Below are 20,370 nucleotides of genomic sequence, written 5' to 3'. Positions count from 1 at the left end.
TAGACATTTGAGATTCACAATGCACAATAGAGGAAGGAACAAGGAATTTAAAGGGGTGATATCATTCTATATTACTTTTCCCTTTGCTTTAGACTGTTAAATGACGTATGTAGACATGTTTCAAGTCTGCTACGGGAGAAAAATCTGACCACGGCTCAGAAGATTCCAGGTTCGACTCCTGGCTAGCTCGCAAAATTTCAAAATGCCAAAAAAAAGTATGTTGGCTTATTAATTCAAAGAATAACATGCACCGCCCCTAAATACTCTAAAGGTAGACATTTGAGATTCACAATGAACAATAGAGGAAGGAACAAGGAATTTAAAGGGGTGATATCATTCTATATTACTTTTCCCTTTGCTTTAGACTGTTAAATGACGTATGTAGACATGTTTTAAGTCTGCAAAGCGAGAAAAATCTAAGCCCAATCCATGGGGAGTATTCGTTCCCACCGAGTACGAATACTCTCCCAGGCTAGCCGCAATGTTTACATTTTCTTGGGGGTGTTAGTTGCCGACTCACGCGCAAAGCGTTTGACCAATAGCAACAGAGTGGGTGTGCTGACCAATCACAGCAGTCTGGGCTACTCGGGAGGGCGGCCTTAAAGCGACATGAAACAAAAACGGACGTTTCTGAAAGATGCAGGAATTGGTTTGGCAGATATTAACAGTTTGAGAACAAAAACGGGTATTTTTACAATACTGGCTGTTAACCCTATTCTAGTAATCCCCCCAATTGCAATTGTAAACCCTGAGAATGCATAAAAGGGGATCTTTAAGGCAAGCAACCTTTCTTATTGGAGGAATTTGAATGAAGGTGTTCACCAATACCCCAGGGCTAGTGGGGCAATGGGTATCGCGTCTTTCCAGGTTTGACTCCTGCCTTGCTCGAAAGTTTTTTAAAAGGCCCAAAAACAGATGTTGTGTTATTATACCAAAGAACACCATTAACTATCCCTAAGTAACCCTGCATAAGTTTTTTGAACAATTCAAAAATATCAAAAGACATTTCAAACCCTGTTTCTTTCAAATGAATAAAAACAGAATGAAAAACAGTGTCACGGCATCTTTTCGGCTTGTATAGCTTTGAGCAGAAAGAACAAAAGCATTGCATACCGGGATCTTGGAGACATCATCATTTTTCGATTCATCCAATTTCATGAGGGCTTAAATTCAGCTTTTCATTGCTAGTGGTGCAAAGGGTCATGTGCTCGACTGCCGATCTGAAGATTCTAGGTCCAGGTCCTGGCATGCTCCAAAGAGATTCAACGTCATAAATAGGTAAATGTGTCATTCAAAAAAAAAAAAGCCAATTTCCCCAACCAGATACAATGGGCCACATTCTTACCTACATATTGGCAGCAATTTGACTTTTACAATGAAAAAATGGGCTGGGAATAAGGATTTTAAAGCAAGCGTCCTTTCTTGTTGGACGTGATTGAATGAAGGTCCATACATAAAGTGGAGGGCTAGTGGCGCAATGGATAACGCGTCTGACTACGGATCAGAAGATTCTAGGTTCGACTCCTGGCTAGCTCGCAAAATTTTAAAATGCCAAAACAAGTATGTTGGGTTATTATTCCGAAGAATAACATGCACCACCCCTAGATACTCTAAAGGTAGTCAATTGAGATTCACAATGAGCAATAGAGGTTGAACAAGGAATTTAAAGGGGTGATAGCATTCTATTTTACTTTTCCTTTTGCTTTAGACTGTTAAATGACGTATGTAGACATGTTTCAAGTCTGCTAAGGGAGAAAAATCTGACCACGGCTCAGAAGATTCCAGGTTCGACTCCTGGCTAGCTCGCAAAATTTCAAAATGCCAAAAAAAAGTATGTTGGCTTATTAATCCAAAGAATAACATGCACCGCCCCTAAATACTCTAAAGGTAGACATTTGAGATTCACAATGCACAATAGAGGAAGGAACAAGGAATTTAAAGGGGTGATATCATTCTATATTACTTTTCCCTTTGCTTTAGACTGTTAAATGACGTATGTAGACATGTTTTAAGTCTGCAAAGCGAGAAAAATCTAAGCCCGATCCATGGGGAGTATTCGTTCCCACCGAGTACGAATACTCTCCCAGGCTAGCCGCAATGTTTACATTTTCTTGGGGGTGTTAGTTGCCGACTCACGCGCAAAGCGTTTGACCAATAGCAACAGAGTGGGTGTGCTGACCAATCACAGCAGTCTTGGCTTCTCGGGAGGGGGGCCTTAAAGCGCCATGAAACAAAAACGGACGTTTCTGAAAGATGCAGGAATTGGTTTGGCAGATATTAACAGTTTGAGAACAAAAACGGGTATTTTTACAATACTGGCTGTTAACCCTATTCTAGTAATCCCCCCAATTGCAATTGTAAACCCTGAGAATGCATAAAAGGGGATTTTTAAGGCAAGCAACCTTTCTTATTGGAGGAATTTGAATGAAGGTGTTCACCAATACCCCAGGGCTAGTGGGGCAATGGGTATCGCGTCTTTCCAGGTTTGACTCCTGCCTTGCTCGAATGTTTTTTAAAAGGCCCAAAAACTGATGTTGTGTTATTATACCAAAGAACACCATTAACTATCCCTAAGTAACCCTGCATAAGTTTTTTGAACAATTCAAAAATATCAAAAGACATTTCAAACCCTGTTTCTTTCAAATGAATAAAAACAGAATGAAAAACAGTGTCACGGCATCTTTTCGGCTTGTATAGCTTTGAGCAGAAAGAACAAAAGCATTGCATACCGGGATCTTGGAGACATCATCATTTTTCGATTCATCCAATTTCATGAGGGCTTAAATTCAGCTTTTCATTGCTAGTGGTGCAATGGGTCATGTGCTCGACTGCCGATCTGAAGTTTCTAGGTCCAGGTCCTGGCATGCTCCAAAGAGCTTCAACGTCATAAATAGGTAAATGTGTTATTCAAAAAAAAAAAAAGCCAATTTCCCCAACCAGATAGAATGGGCCACATTCTTACCTACATATTGGCAGCAATTTGACTTTTACAATGAAAAAATGGGCTGGAAATAAGGATTTTAAAGCAAGCGTCCTTTCTTGTTGGACGTCATTGAATGAAGGTCCATACATAAAGTGGAGGGCTAGTGGCGCAATGGATAACGCGTCTGACTACGGATTAGAAGATTCTAGGTTCGACTCCTGGCTAGCTCGCAAAATTTTAAAATGCCAAAACAAGTATGTTGGGTTATTATTCCGAAGAATAACATGCACCACCCCTAGATACTCGAAAGGTAGTCAATTGAGATTCACAATGAGCAATAGAGGTTGAACAAGGAATTTAAAGGGGTGATAGCATTCTATTTTACTTTTCCTTTTGCTTTAGACTGTTAAATGACGTATGTAGACATGTTTCAAGTCTGCTAAGGGAGAAAAATCTGACCACGGCTCAGAAGATTCCAGGTTCGACTCCTGGCTAGCTCGCAAAATTTCAAAATGCCAAAAAAAAGTATGTTGGCTTATTAATCCAAAGAATAACATGCACCGCCCCTAAATACTCTAAAGGTAGACATTTGAGATTCACAATGAACATTAGAGGAAGGAACAAGGAATTTAAAGGGGTGATATCATTCTACATTACTTTTCCCTTTGCTTTAGACTGTTAAATGACGTATGTAGACATGTTTTAAGTCTGCAAAGCGAGAAAAATCTAAGCCCGATCCATGGGGAGTATTCGTTCCCACCGAGTACGAATACTCTCCCAGGCTAGCCGCAATGTTTACATTTTCTTGGGGGTGTTAGTTGCCGACTCACGCGCAAAGCGTTTGACCAATAGCAACAGAGTGGGTGTGCTGACCAATCACAGCAGTCTGGGCTACTCGGGAGGGCGGCCTTAAAGCGACATGAAACAAAAACGGACGTTTCTGAAAGATGCAGGAATTGGTTTGGCAGATATTAACAGTTTGAGAACAAAAACGGGTATTTTTACAATACTGGCTGTTAACCCTATTCTAGTAATCCCCCCAATTGCAATTGTAAACCCTGAGAATGCATAAAAGGGGATTTTTAAGGCAAGCAACCTTTCTTATTGGAGGAATTTGAATGAAGGTGTTCACCAATACCCCAGGGCTAGTGGGGCAATGGGTATCGCGTCTTTCCAGGTTTGACTCCTGCCTTGCTCGAATGTTTTTTAAAAGGCCCAAAAACTGATGTTGTGTTATTATACCAAAGAACACCATTAACTATCCCTAAGTAACCCTGCATAAGTTTTTTGAACAATTCAAAAATATCAAAAGACATTTCAAACCCTGTTTCTTTCAAATGAATAAAAACAGAATGAAAAACAGTGTCACGGCATCTTTTCGGCTTGTATAGCTTTGAGCAGAAAGAACAAAAGCATTGCATACCGGGATCTTGGAGACATCATCATTTTTCGATTCATCCAATTTCATGAGGGCTTAAATTCAGCTTTTCATTGCTAGTGGTGCAATGGGTCATGTGCTCGACTGCCGATCTGAAGTTTCTAGGTCCAGGTCCTGGCATGCTCCAAAGAGCTTCAACGTCATAAATAGGTAAATGTGTTATTCAAAAAAAAAAAAAGCCAATTTCCCCAACCAGATAGAATGGGCCACATTCTTACCTACATATTGGCAGCAATTTGACTTTTACAATGAAAAAATGGGCTGGAAATAAGGATTTTAAAGCAAGCGTCCTTTCTTGTTGGACGTCATTGAATGAAGGTCCATACATAAAGTGGAGGGCTAGTGGCGCAATGGATAACGCGTCTGACTACGGATTAGAAGATTCTAGGTTCGACTCCTGGCTAGCTCGCAAAATTTTAAAATGCCAAAACAAGTATGTTGGGTTATTATTCCGAAGAATAACATGCACCACCCCTAGATACTCGAAAGGTAGTCAATTGAGATTCACAATGAGCAATAGAGGTTGAACAAGGAATTTAAAGGGGTGATAGCATTCTATTTTACTTTTCCTTTTGCTTTAGACTGTTAAATGACGTATGTAGACATGTTTCAAGTCTGCTAAGGGAGAAAAATCTGACCACGGCTCAGAAGATTCCAGGTTCGACTCCTGGCTAGCTCGCAAAATTTCAAAATGCCAAAAAAAAGTATGTTGGCTTATTAATCCAAAGAATAACATGCACCGCCCCTAAATACTCTAAAGGTAGACATTTGAGATTCACAATGAACATTAGAGGAAGGAACAAGGAATTTAAAGGGGTGATATCATTCTACATTACTTTTCCCTTTGCTTTAGACTGTTAAATGACGTATGTAGACATGTTTTAAGTCTGCAAAGCGAGAAAAATCTAAGCCCGATCCATGGGGAGTATTCGTTCCCACCGAGTACGAATACTCTCCCAGGCTAGCCGCAATGTTTACATTTTCTTGGGGGTGTTAGTTGCCGACTCACGCGCAAAGCGTTTGACCAATAGCAACAGAGTGGGTGTGCTGACCAATCACAGCAGTCTTGGCTTCTCGGGAGGGGGGCCTTAAAGCGCCATGAAACAAAAACGGACGTTTCTGAAAGATGCAGGAATTGGTTTGGCAGATATTAACAGTTTGAGAACAAAAACGGGTATTTTTACAATACTGGCTGTTAACCCTATTCTAGTAATCCCCCCAATTGCAATTGTAAACCCTGAGAATGCATAAAAGGGGATTTTTAAGGCAAGCAACCTTTCTTATTGGAGGAATTTGAATGAAGGTGTTCACCAATACCCCAGGGCTAGTGGGGCAATGGGTATCGCGTCTTTCCAGGTTTGACTCCTGCCTTGCTCGAATGTTTTTTAAAAGGCCCAAAAACTGATGTTGTGTTATTATACCAAAGAACACCATTAACTATCCCTAAGTAACCCTGCATAAGTTTTTTGAACAATTCAAAAATATCAAAAGACATTTCAAACCCTGTTTCTTTCAAATGAATAAAAACAGAATGAAAAACAGTGTCACGGCATCTTTTCGGCTTGTATAGCTTTGAGCAGAAAGAACAAAAGCATTGCATACCGGGATCTTGGAGACATCATCATTTTTCGATTCATCCAATTTCATGAGGGCTTAAATTCAGTTTTTCATTGCTAGTGGTGCAATGGGTCATGTGCTCGACTGCCGATCTGAAGTTTCTAGGTCCAGGTCCTGGCATGCTCCAAAGAGATTCAACGTCATAAATAGGTAAATGTGTTATTAAAAAAAAAAAAAGCCAATTTCCCCAACCAGATAGAATGGGCCACATTCTTACCTACATATTGGCAGCAATTTGACTTTTACAATGAAAAAATGGGCTGGGAATAAGGATTTTAAAGCAAGCGTCCTTTCTTGTTGGACGTGATTGAATGAAGGTCCATACATAAACTGGAGGGCTAGTGGCGCAATGGATAACGCGTCTGACTACGGATCAGAAGATTCTAGGTTAGACTCCTGGCTAGCTCGCAAAATTTTAAAATGCCAAAACAAGTATGTTGGGTTATTATTCCGAAGAATAACATGCACCACCCCTAGATACTCTAAAGGTAGTCAATTGAGATTCACAATGAGCAATAGAGGTTGAACAAGGAATTTAAAGGGGTGATAGCATTCTATTTTACTTTTCCTTTTGCTTTAGACTGTTAAATGACGTATGTAGACATGTTTCAAGTCTGCTACGGGAGAAAAATCTGACCACGGTTCAGAAGATTCCAGGTTCGACTCCTGGCTAGCTCGCAAAATTTCAAAATGCCAAAAAAAAGTATGTTGGCTTATTAATCCAAAGAATAACATGCACCGCCCCTAAATACTCTAAAGGTAGACATTTGAGATTCACAATGAACAATAGAGGAAGGAACAAGGAATTTAAAGGGGTGATATCATTCTATATTACTTTTCCCTTTGCTTTAGACTGTTAAATGACGTATGTAGACATGTTTTAAGTCTGCAAAGCGAGAAAAATCTAAGCCCGATCCATGGGGAGTATTCGTTCCCACCGAGTACGAATACTCTCCCAGGCTAGCCGCAATGTTTACATTTTCTTGGGGGTGTTAGTTGCCGACTCACGCGCAAAGCGTTTGACCAATAGCAACAGAGTGGGTGTGCTGACCAATCACAGCAGTCTTGGCTTCTCGGGAGGGGGGCCTTAAAGCGCCATGAAACAAAAACGGACGTTTCTGAAAGATGCAGGAATTGGTTTGGCAGATATTAACAGTTTGAGAACAAAAACGGGTATTTTTACAATACTGGCTGTTAACCCTATTCTAGTAATCCCCCCAATTGCAATTGTAAACCCTGAGAATGCATAAAAGGGGATTTTTAAGGCAAGCAACCTTTCTTATTGGAGGAATTTGAATGAAGGTGTTCACCAATACCCCAGGGCTAGTGGGGCAATGGGTATCGCGTCTTTCCAGGTTTGACTCCTGCCTTGCTCGAATGTTTTTTAAAAGGCCCAAAAACTGATGTTGTGTTATTATACCAAAGAACACCATTAACTATCCCTAAGTAACCCTGCATAAGTTTTTTGAACAATTCAAAAATATCAAAAGACATTTCAAACCCTGTTTCTTTCAAATGAATAAAAACAGAATGAAAAACAGTGTCACGGCATCTTTTCGGCTTGTATAGCTTTGAGCAGAAAGAACAAAAGCATTGCATACCGGGATCTTGGAGACATCATCATTTTTCGATTCATCCAATTTCATGAGGGCTTAAATTCAGTTTTTCATTGCTAGTGGTGCAATGGGTCATGTGCTCGACTGCCGATCTGAAGTTTCTAGGTCCAGGTCCTGGCATGCTCCAAAGAGATTCAACGTCATAAATAGGTAAATGTGTTATTAAAAAAAAAAAAAGCCAATTTCCCCAACCAGATAGAATGGGCCACATTCTTACCTACATATTGGCAGCAATTTGACTTTTACAATGAAAAAATGGGCTGGGAATAAGGATTTTAAAGCAAGCGTCCTTTCTTGTTGGACGTGATTGAATGAAGGTCCATACATAAACTGGAGGGCTAGTGGCGCAATGGATAACGCGTCTGACTACGGATCAGAAGATTCTAGGTTAGACTCCTGGCTAGCTCGCAAAATTTTAAAATGCCAAAACAAGTATGTTGGGTTATTATTCCGAAGAATAACATGCACCACCCCTAGATACTCTAAAGGTAGTCAATTGAGATTCACAATGAGCAATAGAGGTTGAACAAGGAATTTAAAGGGGTGATAGCATTCTATTTTACTTTTCCTTTTGCTTTAGACTGTTAAATGACGTATGTAGACATGTTTCAAGTCTGCTACGGGAGAAAAATCTGACCACGGTTCAGAAGATTCCAGGTTCGACTCCTGGCTAGCTCGCAAAATTTCAAAATGCCAAAAAAAAGTATGTTGGCTTATTAATCCAAAGAATAACATGCACCGCCCCTAAATACTCTAAAGGTAGACATTTGAGATTCACAATGAACAATAGAGGAAGGAACAAGGAATTTAAAGGGGTGATATCATTCTATATTACTTTTCCCTTTGCTTTAGACTGTTAAATGACGTATGTAGACATGTTTTAAGTCTGCAAAGCGAGAAAAATCTAAGCCCGATCCATGGGGAGTATTCGTTCCCACCGAGTACGAATACTCTCCCAGGCTAGCCGCAATGTTTACATTTTCTTGGGGGTGTTAGTTGCCGACTCACGCGCAAAGCGTTTGACCAATAGCAACAGAGTGGGTGTGCTGACCAATCACAGCAGTCTTGGCTTCTCGGGAGGGGGGCCTTAAAGCGCCATGAAACAAAAACGGACGTTTCTGAAAGATGCAGGAATTGGTTTGGCAGATATTAACAGTTTGAGAACAAAAACGGGTATTTTTACAATACTGGCTGTTAACCCTATTCTAGTAATCCCCCCAATTGCAATTGTAAACCCTGAGAATGCATAAAAGGGGATTTTTAAGGCAAGCAACCTTTCTTATTGGAGGAATTTGAATGAAGGTGTTCACCAATACCCCAGGGCTAGTGGGGCAATGGGTATCGCGTCTTTCCAGGTTTGACTCCTGCCTTGCTCGAATGTTTTTTAAAAGGCCCAAAAACTGATGTTGTGTTATTATACCAAAGAACACCATTAACTATCCCTAAGTAACCCTGCATAAGTTTTTTGAACAATTCAAAAATATCAAAGGACATTTCAAACCCTGTTTCTTTCAAATGAATAAAAACAGAATGAAAAACAGTGTCACGGCATCTTTTCGGCTTGTATAGCTTTGAGCAGAAAGAACAAAAGCATTGCATACCGGGATCTTGGAGACATCATCATTTTTCGATTCATCCAATTTCATGAGGGCTTAAATTCAGCTTTTCATTGCTAGTGGTGCAATGGGTCATGTGCTCGACTGCCGATCTGAAGTTTCTAGGTCCAGGTCCTGGCATGCTCCAAAGAGATTCAACGTCATAAATAGGTTAATGTGTTATTCAAAAAAAAAAAAGCCAATTTCCCCAACCAGATAGAATGGGCCACATTCTTACCTACATATTGGCAGCAATTTGACTTTTACAATGAAAAAATGGGCTGGGAATAAGGATTTTAAAGCAAGCGTCCTTTCTTGTTGGACGTCATTGAATGAAGGTCCATACATAAAGTGGAGGGCTAGTGGCGCAATGGATAACGCGTCTGACTACGGATCAGAAGATTCTAGGTTCGACTCCTGGCTAGCTCGCAAAATTTTAAAATGCCAAAACAAGTATGTTGGGTTATTATTCCGAAGAATAACATGCACCACCCCTAGATACTCTAAAGGTAGTCAATTGAGATTCACAATGAGCAATAGAGGTTGAACAAGGAATTTAAAGGGGTGATAGCATTCTATTTTACTTTTCCTTTTGCTTTAGACTGTTAAATGACGTATGTAGACATGTTTCAAGTCTGCTACGGGAGAAAAATCTGACCACGGCTCAGAAGATTCCAGGTTCGACTCCTGGCTAGCTCGCAAAATTTCAAAATGCCAAAAAAAAGTATGTTGGCTTATTAATCCAAAGAATAACATGCACCGCCCCTAAATACTCTAAAGGTAGACATTTGAGATTCACAATGAACAATAGAGGAAGGAACAAGGAATTTAAAGGGGTGATATCATTCTATATTACTTTTCCCTTTGCTTTAGACTGTTAAATGACGTATGTAGACATGTTTTAAGTCTGCAAAGCGAGAAAAATCTAAGCCCGATCCATGGGGAGTATTCGTTCCCACCGAGTACGAATACTCTCCCAGGCTAGCCGCAATGTTTACATTTTCTTGGGGGTGTTAGTTGCCGACTCACGCGCAAAGCGTTTGACCAATAGCAACAGAGTGGGTGTGCTGACCAATCACAGCAGTCTTGGCTTCTCGGGAGGGGGGCCTTAAAGCGCCATGAAACAAAAACGGACGTTTCTGAAAGATGCAGGAATTGGTTTGGCAGATATTAACAGTTTGAGAACAAAAACGGGTATTTTTACAATACTGGCTGTTAACCCTATTCTAGTAATCCCCCCAATTGCAATTGTAAACCCTGAGAATGCATAAAAGGGGATTTTTAAGGCAAGCAACCTTTCTTATTGGAGGAATTTGAATGAAGGTGTTCACCAATACCCCAGGGCTAGTGGGGCAATGGGTATCGCGTCTTTCCAGGTTTGACTCCTGCCTTGCTCGAATGTTTTTTAAAAGGCCCAAAAACTGATGTTGTGTTATTATACCAAAGAACACCATTAACTATCCCTAAGTAACCCTGCGTAAGTTTTTTGAACAATTCAAAAATATCAAAAGACATTTCAAACCCTGTTTCTTTCAAATGAATAAAAACAGAATGAAAAACAGTGTCACGGCATCTTTTCGGCTTGTATAGCTTTGAGCAGAAAGAACAAAAGCATTGCATACCGGGATCTTGGAGACATCATCATTTTTCGATTCATCCAATTTCATGAGGGCTTAAATTCAGCTTTTCATTGCTAGTGGTGCAATGGGTCATGTGCTCGACTGCCGATCTGAAGTTTCTAGGTCCAGGTCCTGGCATGCTCCAAAGAGATTCAACGTCATAAATAGGTTAATGTGTTATTCAAAAAAAAAAAAGCCAATTTCCCCAACCAGATAGAATGGGCCACATTCTTACCTACATATTGGCAGCAATTTGACTTTTACAATGAAAAAATGGGCTGGGAATAAGGATTTTAAAGCAAGCGTCCTTTCTTGTTGGACGTCATTGAATGAAGGTCCATACATAAAGTGGAGGGCTAGTGGCGCAATGGATAACGCGTCTGACTACGGATCAGAAGATTCTAGGTTCGACTCCTGGCTAGCTCGTAAAATTTTAAAATGCCAAAACAAGTATGTTGGGTTATTATTCCGAAGAATAACATGCACCACCCCTAGATACTCTAAAGCTAGTCAATTGAGATTCACAATGAGCAATAGAGGTTGAACAAGGAATTTAAAGGGGTGATAGCATTCTATTTTACTTTTCCTTTTGCTTTAGACTGTTAAATGACGTATGTAGACATGTTTCAAGTCTGCTAAGGGAGAAAAATCTGACCACGGCTCAGAAGATTCCAGGTTCGACTCCTGGCTAGCTCGCAAAATTTCAAAATGCCAAAAAAAAGTATGTTGGCTTATTAATCCAAAGAATAACATGCACCGCCCCTAAATACTCTAAAGGTAGACATTTGAGATTCACAATGAACATTAGAGGAAGGAACAAGGAATTTAAAGGGGTGATATCATTCTACATTACTTTTCCCTTTGCTTTAGACTGTTAAATGACGTATGTAGACATGTTTTAAGTCTGCAAAGCGAGAAAAATCTAAGCCCGATCCATGGGGAGTATTCGTTCCCACCGAGTACGAATACTCTCCCAGGCTAGCCGCAATGTTTACATTTTCTTGGGGGTGTTAGTTGCCGACTCACGCGCAAAGCGTTTGACCAATAGCAACAGAGTGGGTGTGCTGACCAATCACAGCAGTCTGGGCTACTCGGGAGGGCGGCCTTAAAGCGACATGAAACAAAAACGGACGTTTCTGAAAGATGCAGGAATTGGTTTGGCAGATATTAACAGTTTGAGAACAAAAACGGGTATTTTTACAATACTGGCTGTTAACCCTATTCTAGTAATCCCCCCAATTGCAATTGTAAACCCTGAGAATGCATAAAAGGGGATTTTTAAGGCAAGCAACCTTTCTTATTGGAGGAATTTGAATGAAGGTGTTCACCAATACCCCAGGGCTAGTGGGGCAATGGGTATCGCGTCTTTCCAGGTTTGACTCCTGCCTTGCTCGAATGTTTTTTAAAAGGCCCAAAAACTGATGTTGTGTTATTATACCAAAGAACACCATTAACTATCCCTAAGTAACCCTGCATAAGTTTTTTGAACAATTCAAAAATATCAAAAGACATTTCAAACCCTGTTTCTTTCAAATGAATAAAAACAGAATGAAAAACAGTGTCACGGCATCTTTTCGGCTTGTATAGCTTTGAGCAGAAAGAACAAAAGCATTGCATACCGGGATCTTGGAGACATCATCATTTTTCGATTCATCCAATTTCATGAGGGCTTAAATTCAGCTTTTCATTGCTAGTGGTGCAATGGGTCATGTGCTCGACTGCCGATCTGAAGTTTCTAGGTCCAGGTCCTGGCATGCTCCAAAGAGATTCAACGTCATAAATAGGTAAATGTGTTATTCAAAAAAAAAAAAGCCAATTTCCCCAACCAGATAGAATGGGCCACATTCTTACCTACATATTGGCAGCAATTTGACTTTTACAATGAAAAAATGGGCTGGGAATAAGGATTTTAAAGCAAGCGTCCTTTCTTGTTGGACGTGATTGAATGAAGGTCCATACATAAAGTGGAGGGCTAGTGGCGCAATGGATAACGCGTCTGACTACGGATCAGAAGATTCTAGGTTCGACTCCTGGCTAGCTCGCAAAATTTTAAAATGCCAAAACAAGTATGTTGGGTTATTATTCCGAAGAATAACATGCACCACCCCTAGATACTCTAAAGGTAGTCAATTGAGATTCACAATGAGCAATAGAGGTTGAACAAGGAATTTAAAGGGGTGATAGCATTCTATTTTACTTTTCCTTTTGCTTTAGACTGTTAAATGACGTATGTAGACATGTTTCAAGTCTGCTACGGGAGAAAAATCTGACCACGGCTCAGAAGATTCCAGGTTCGACTCCTGGCTAGCTCGCAAAATTTCAAAATGCCAAAAAAAAGTATGTTGGCTTATTAATCCAAAGAATAACATGCACCGCCCCTAAATACTCTAAAGGTAGACATTTGAGATTCACAATGAACAATAGAGGAAGGAACAAGGAATTTAAAGGGGTGATATCATTCTATATTACTTTTCCCTTTGCTTTAGACTGTTAAATGACGTATGTAGACATGTTTTAAGTCTGCAAAGCGAGAAAAATCTAAGCCCGATCCATGGGGAGTATTCGTTCCCACCGAGTACGAATACTCTCCCAGGCTAGCCGCAATGTTTACATTTTCTTGGGGGTGTTAGTTGCCGACTCACGCGCAAAGCGTTTGACCAATAGCAACAGAGTGGGTGTGCTGACCAATCACAGCAGTCTTGGCTTCTCGGGAGGGGGGCCTTAAAGCGCCATGAAACAAAAACGGACGTTTCTGAAAGATGCAGGAATTGGTTTGGCAGATATTAACAGTTTGAGAACAAAAACGGGTATTTTTACAATACTGGCTGTTAACCCTATTCTAGTAATCCCCCCAATTGCAATTGTAAACCCTGAGAATGCATAAAAGGGGATTTTTAAGGCAAGCAACCTTTCTTATTGGAGGAATTTGAATGAAGGTGTTCACCAATACCCCAGGGCTAGTGGGGCAATGGGTATCGCGTCTTTCCAGGTTTGACTCCTGCCTTGCTCGAATGTTTTTTAAAAGGCCCAAAAACTGATGTTGTGTTATTATACCAAAGAACACCATTAACTATCCCTAAGTAACCCTGCGTAAGTTTTTTGAACAATTCAAAAATATCAAAAGACATTTCAAACCCTGTTTCTTTCAAATGAATAAAAACAGAATGAAAAACAGTGTCACGGCATCTTTTCGGCTTGTATAGCTTTGAGCAGAAAGAACAAAAGCATTGCATACCGGGATCTTGGAGACATCATCATTTTTCGATTCATCCAATTTCATGAGGGCTTAAATTCAGCTTTTCATTGCTAGTGGTGCAATGGGTCATGTGCTCGACTGCCGATCTGAAGTTTCTAGGTCCAGGTCCTGGCATGCTCCAAAGAGATTCAACGTCATAAATAGGTTAATGTGTTATTCAAAAAAAAAAAAGCCAATTTCCCCAACCAGATAGAATGGGCCACATTCTTACCTACATATTGGCAGCAATTTGACTTTTACAATGAAAAAATGGGCTGGGAATAAGGATTTTAAAGCAAGCGTCCTTTCTTGTTGGACGTCATTGAATGAAGGTCCATACATAAAGTGGAGGGCTAGTGGCGCAATGGATAATGCGTCTGACTACGGATCAGAAGATTCTAGGTTCGACTCCTGGCTAGCTCGTAAAATTTTAAAATGCCAAAACAAGTATGTTGGGTTATTATTCCGAAGAATAACATGCACCACCCCTAGATACTCTAAAGGTAGTCAATTGAGATTCACAATGAGCAATAGAGGTTGAACAAGGAATTTAAAGGGGTGATAGCATTCTATTTTACTTTTCCTTTTGCTTTAGACTGTTAAATGACGTATGTAGACATGTTTCAAGTCTGCTAAGGGAGAAAAATCTGACCACGGCTCAGAAGATTCCAGGTTCGACTCCTGGCTAGCTCGCAAAATTTCAAAATGCCAAAAAAAAGTATGTTGGCTTATTAATCCAAAGAATAACATGCACCGCCCCTAAATACTCTAAAGGTAGACATTTGAGATTCACAATGAACATTAGAGGAAGGAACAAGGAATTTAAAGGGGTGATATCATTCTACATTACTTTTCCCTTTGCTTTAGACTGTTAAATGACGTATGTAGACATGTTTTAAGTCTGCAAAGCGAGAAAAATCTAAGCCCGATCCATGGGGAGTATTCGTTCCCACCGAGTACGAATACTCTCCCAGGCTAGCCGCAATGTTTACATTTTCTTGGGGGTGTTAGTTGCCGACTCACGCGCAAAGCGTTTGACCAATAGCAACAGAGTGGGTGTGCTGACCAATCACAGCAGTCTGGGCTACTCGGGAGGGCGGCCTTAAAGCGACATGAAACAAAAACGGACGTTTCTGAAAGATGCAGGAATTGGTTTGGCAGATATTAACAGTTTGAGAACAAAAACGGGTATTTTTACAATACTGGCTGTTAACCCTATTCTAGTAATCCCCCCAATTGCAATTGTAAACCCTGAGAATGCATAAAAGGGGATTTTTAAGGCAAGCAACCTTTCTTATTGGAGGAATTTGAATGAAGGTGTTCACCAATACCCCAGGGCTAGTGGGGCAATGGGTATCGCGTCTTTCCAGGTTTGACTCCTGCCTTGCTCGAATGTTTTTTAAAAGGCCCAAAAACTGATGTTGTGTTATTATACCAAAGAACACCATTAACTATCCCTAAGTAACCCTGCATAAGTTTTTTGAACAATTCAAAAATATCAAAAGACATTTCAAACCCTGTTTCTTTCAAATGAATAAAAACAGAATGAAAAACAGTGTCACGGCATCTTTTCGGCTTGTATAGCTTTGAGCAGAAAGAACAAAAGCATTGCATACCGGGATCTTGGAGACATCATCATTTTTCGATTCATCCAATTTCATGAGGGCTTAAATTCAGCTTTTCATTGCTAGTGGTGCAATGGGTCATGTGCTCGACTGCCGATCTGAAGTTTCTAGGTCCAGGTCCTGGCATGCTCCAAAGAGATTCAACGTCATAAATAGGTAAATGTGTTATTCAAAAAAAAAAAAGCCAATTTCCCCAACCAGATAGAATGGGCCACATTCTTACCTACATATTGGCAGCAATTTGACTTTTACAATGAAAAAATGGGCTGGGAATAAGGATTTTAAAGCAAGCGTCCTTTCTTGTTGGACGTGATTGAATGAAGGTCCATACATAAAGTGGAGGGCTAGTGGCGCAATGGATAACGCGTCTGACTACGGATCAGAAGATTCTAGGTTCGACTCCTGGCTAGCTCGCAAAATTTTAAAATGCCAAAACAAGTATGTTGGGTTATTATTCCGAAGAATAACATGCACCACCCCTAGATACTCTAAAGGTAGTCAATTGAGATTCACAATGAGCAATAGAGGTTGAACAAGGAATTTAAAGGGGTGATAGCATTCTATTTTACTTTTCCTTTTGCTTTAGACTGTTAAATGACGTATGTAGACATGTTTCAAGTCTGCTAAGGGAGAAAAATCTGACCACGGCTCAGAAGATTCCAGGTTCGACTCCTGGCTAGCTCGCAAAATTTCAAAATGCCAAAAAAAAGTATGTTGGCTTATTAATCCAAAGAATAACATGCACCGCCCCTAAATACTCTAAAGGTAGACATTTGAGATTCACAATGAACAATAGAGGAAGGAACAAGGAATTTAAAGGGGTGATATCATTCTATATTACTTTTCCCTTTGCTTTAGACTGTTAAATGACGTATGTAGACATGTTTTAAGTCTGCAAAGCGAGAAAAATCTAAGCCCGATCCATGGGGAGTATTCGTTCCCACCGAGTACGAATACTCTCCCAGGCTAGCCGCAATGTTTACATTTTCTTGGGGGTGTTAGTTGCCGACTCACGCGCAAAGCGTTTGACCAATAGCAACAGAGTGGGTGTGCTGACCAATCACAGCAGTCTTGGCTTCTCGGGAGGGGGGCCTTAAAGCGCCATGAAACAAAAACGGACGTTTCTGAAAGATGCAGGAATTGGTTTGGCAGATATTAACAGTTTGAGAACAAAAACGGGTATTTTTACAATACTGGCTGTTAACCCTATTCTAGTAATCCCCCCAATTGCAATTGTAAACCCTGAGAATGCATAAAAGGGGATTTTTAAGGCAAGCAACCTTTCTTATTGGAGGAATTTGAATGAAGGTGTTCACCAATACCCCAGGGCTAGTGGGGCAATGGGTATCGCGTCTTTCCAGGTTTGACTCCTGCCTTGCTCGAATGTTTTTTAAAAGGCCCAAAAACTGATGTTGTGTTATTATACCAAAGAACACCATTAACTATCCCTAAGTAACCCTGCGTAAGTTTTTTGAACAATTCAAAAATATCAAAAGACATTTCAAACCCTGTTTCTTTCAAATGAATAAAAACAGAATGAAAAACAGTGTCACGGCATCTTTTCGGCTTGTATAGCTTTGAGCAGAAAGAACAAAAGCATTGCATACCGGGATCTTGGAGACATCATCATTTTTCGATTCATCCAATTTCATGAGGGCTTAAATTCAGCTTTTCATTGCTAGTGGTGCAATGGGTCATGTGCTCGACTGCCGATCTGAAGTTTCTAGGTCCAGGTCCTGGCATGCTCCAAAGAGATTCAACGTCATAAATAGGTTAATGTGTTATTCAAAAAAAAAAAAGCCAATTTCCCCAACCAGATAGAATGGGCCACATTCTTACCTACATATTGGCAGCAATTTGACTTTTACAATGAAAAAATGGGCTGGGAATAAGGATTTTAAAGCAAGCGTCCTTTCTTGTTGGACGTCATTGAATGAAGGTCCATACATAAAGTGGAGGGCTAGTGGCGCAATGGATAACGCGTCTGACTACGGATCAGAAGATTCTAGGTTCGACTCCTGGCTAGCTCGTAAAATTTTAAAATGCCAAAACAAGTATGTTGGGTTATTATTCCGAAGAATAACATGCACCACCCCTAGATACTCTAAAGGTAGTCAATTGAGATTCACAATGAGCAATAGAGGTTGAACAAGGAATTTAAAGGGGTGATAGCATTCTATTTTACTTTTCCTTTTGCTTTAGACTGTTAAATGACGTATGTAGACATGTTTCAAGTCTGCTAAGGGAGAAAAATCTGACCACGGCTCAGAAGATTCCAGGTTCGACTCCTGGCTAGCTCGCAAAATTTCAAAATGCCAAAAAAAAGTATGTTGGCTTATTAATCCAAAGAATAACATGCACCGCCCCTAAATACTCTAAAGGTAGACATTTGAGATTCACAATGAACATTAGAGGAAGGAACAAGGAATTTAAAGGGGTGATATCATTCTACATTACTTTTCCCTTTGCTTTAGACTGTTAAATGACGTATGTAGACATGTTTTAAGTCTGCAAAGCGAGAAAAATCTAAGCCCGATCCATGGGGAGTATTCGTTCCCACCGAGTACGAATACTCTCCCAGGCTAGCCGCAATGTTTACATTTTCTTGGGGGTGTTAGTTGCCGACTCACGCGCAAAGCGTTTGACCAATAGCAACAGAGTGGGTGTGCTGACCAATCACAGCAGTCTGGGCTACTCGGGAGGGCGGCCTTAAAGCGACATGAAACAAAAACGGACGTTTCTGAAAGATGCAGGAATTGGTTTGGCAGATATTAACAGTTTGAGAACAAAAACGGGTATTTTTACAATACTGGCTGTTAACCCTATTCTAGTAATCCCCCCAATTGCAATTGTAAACCCTGAGAATGCATAAAAGGGGATTTTTAAGGCAAGCAACCTTTCTTATTGGAGGAATTTGAATGAAGGTGTTCACCAATACCCCAGGGCTAGTGGGGCAATGGGTATCGCGTCTTTCCAGGTTTGACTCCTGCCTTGCTCGAATGTTTTTTAAAAGGCCCAAAAACTGATGTTGTGTTATTATACCAAAGAACACCATTAACTATCCCTAAGTAACCCTGCATAAGTTTTTTGAACAATTCAAAAATATCAAAAGACATTTCAAACCCTGTTTCTTTCAAATGAATAAAAACAGAATGAAAAACAGTGTCACGGCATCTTTTCGGCTTGTATAGCTTTGAGCAGAAAGAACAAAAGCATTGCATACCGGGATCTTGGAGACATCATCATTTTTCGATTCATCCAATTTCATGAGGGCTTAAATTCAGCTTTTCATTGCTAGTGGTGCAATGGGTCATGTGCTCGACTGCCGATCTGAAGTTTCTAGGTCCAGGTCCTGGCATGCTGCAAAGAGATTCAACGTCATAAATAGGTAAATGTGTTATTCAAAAAAAAAAAAGCCAATTTCCCCAACCAGATAGAATGGGCCACATTCTTACCTACATATTGGCAGCAATTTGACTTTTACAATGAAAAAATGGGCTGGGAATAAGGATTTTAAAGCAAGCGTCCTTTCTTGTTGGACGTCATTGAATGAAGGTCCATACATAAAGTGGAGGGCTAGTGGCGCAATGGATAACGCGTCTGACTACGGATCAGAAGATTCTAGGTTCGACTCCTGGCTAGCTCGCAAAATTTTAAAATGCCAAAACAAGTATGTTGGGTTATTATTCCGAAGAATAACATGCACCACCCCTAGATACTCTAAAGGTAGTCAATTGAGATTCACAATGAGCAATAGAGGTTGAACAAGGAATTTAAAGGGGTGATAGCATTCTATTTTACTTTTCCTTTTGCTTTAGACTGTTAAATGACGTATGTAGACATGTTTCAAGTCTGCTACGGGAGAAAAATCTGACCACGGCTCAGAAGATTCCAGGTTCGACTCCTGGCTAGCTCGCAAAATTTCAAAATGCCAAAAAAAAGTATGTTGGCTTATTAATCCAAAGAATAACATGCACCGCCCCTAAATACTCTAAAGGTAGACATTTGAGATTCACAATGAACAATAGAGGAAGGAACAAGGAATTTAAAGGGGTGATATCATTCTATATTACTTTTCCCTTTGCTTTAGACTGTTAAATGACGTATGTAGACATGTTTTAAGTCTGCAAAGCGAGAAAAATCTAAGCCCGATCCATGGGGAGTATTCGTTCCCACCGAGTACGAATACTCTCCCAGGCTAGCCGCAATGTTTACATTTTCTTGGGGGTGTTAGTTGCCGACTCACGCGCAAAGCGTTTGACCAATAGCAACAGAGTGGGTGTGCTGACCAATCACAGCAGTCTTGGCTTCTCGGGAGGGGGGCCTTAAAGCGCCATGAAACAAAAACGGACGTTTCTGAAAGATGCAGGAATTGGTTTGGCAGATATTAACAGTTTGAGAACAAAAACGGGTATTTTTACAATACTGGCTGTTAACCCTATTCTAGTAATCCCCCCAATTGCAATTGTAAACCCTGAGAATGCATAAAAGGGGATTTTTAAGGCAAGCAACCTTTCTTATTGGAGGAATTTGAATGAAGGTGTTCACCAATACCCCAGGGCTAGTGGGGCAATGGGTATCGCGTCTTTCCAGGTTTGACTCCTGCCTTGCTCGAATGTTTTTTAAAAGGCCCAAAAACTGATGTTGTGTTATTATACCAAAGAACACCATTAACTATCCCTAAGTAACCCTGCGTAAGTTT

The sequence above is a fragment of the Pollachius pollachius genome, assembly GCF_949987615.1.
Source record: "Pollachius pollachius genome assembly, chromosome: 15".
Lineage (NCBI taxonomy): Eukaryota > Metazoa > Chordata > Actinopteri > Gadiformes > Gadidae > Pollachius > Pollachius pollachius.
Note: the sequence above shows the minus strand (reverse complement) of the source record.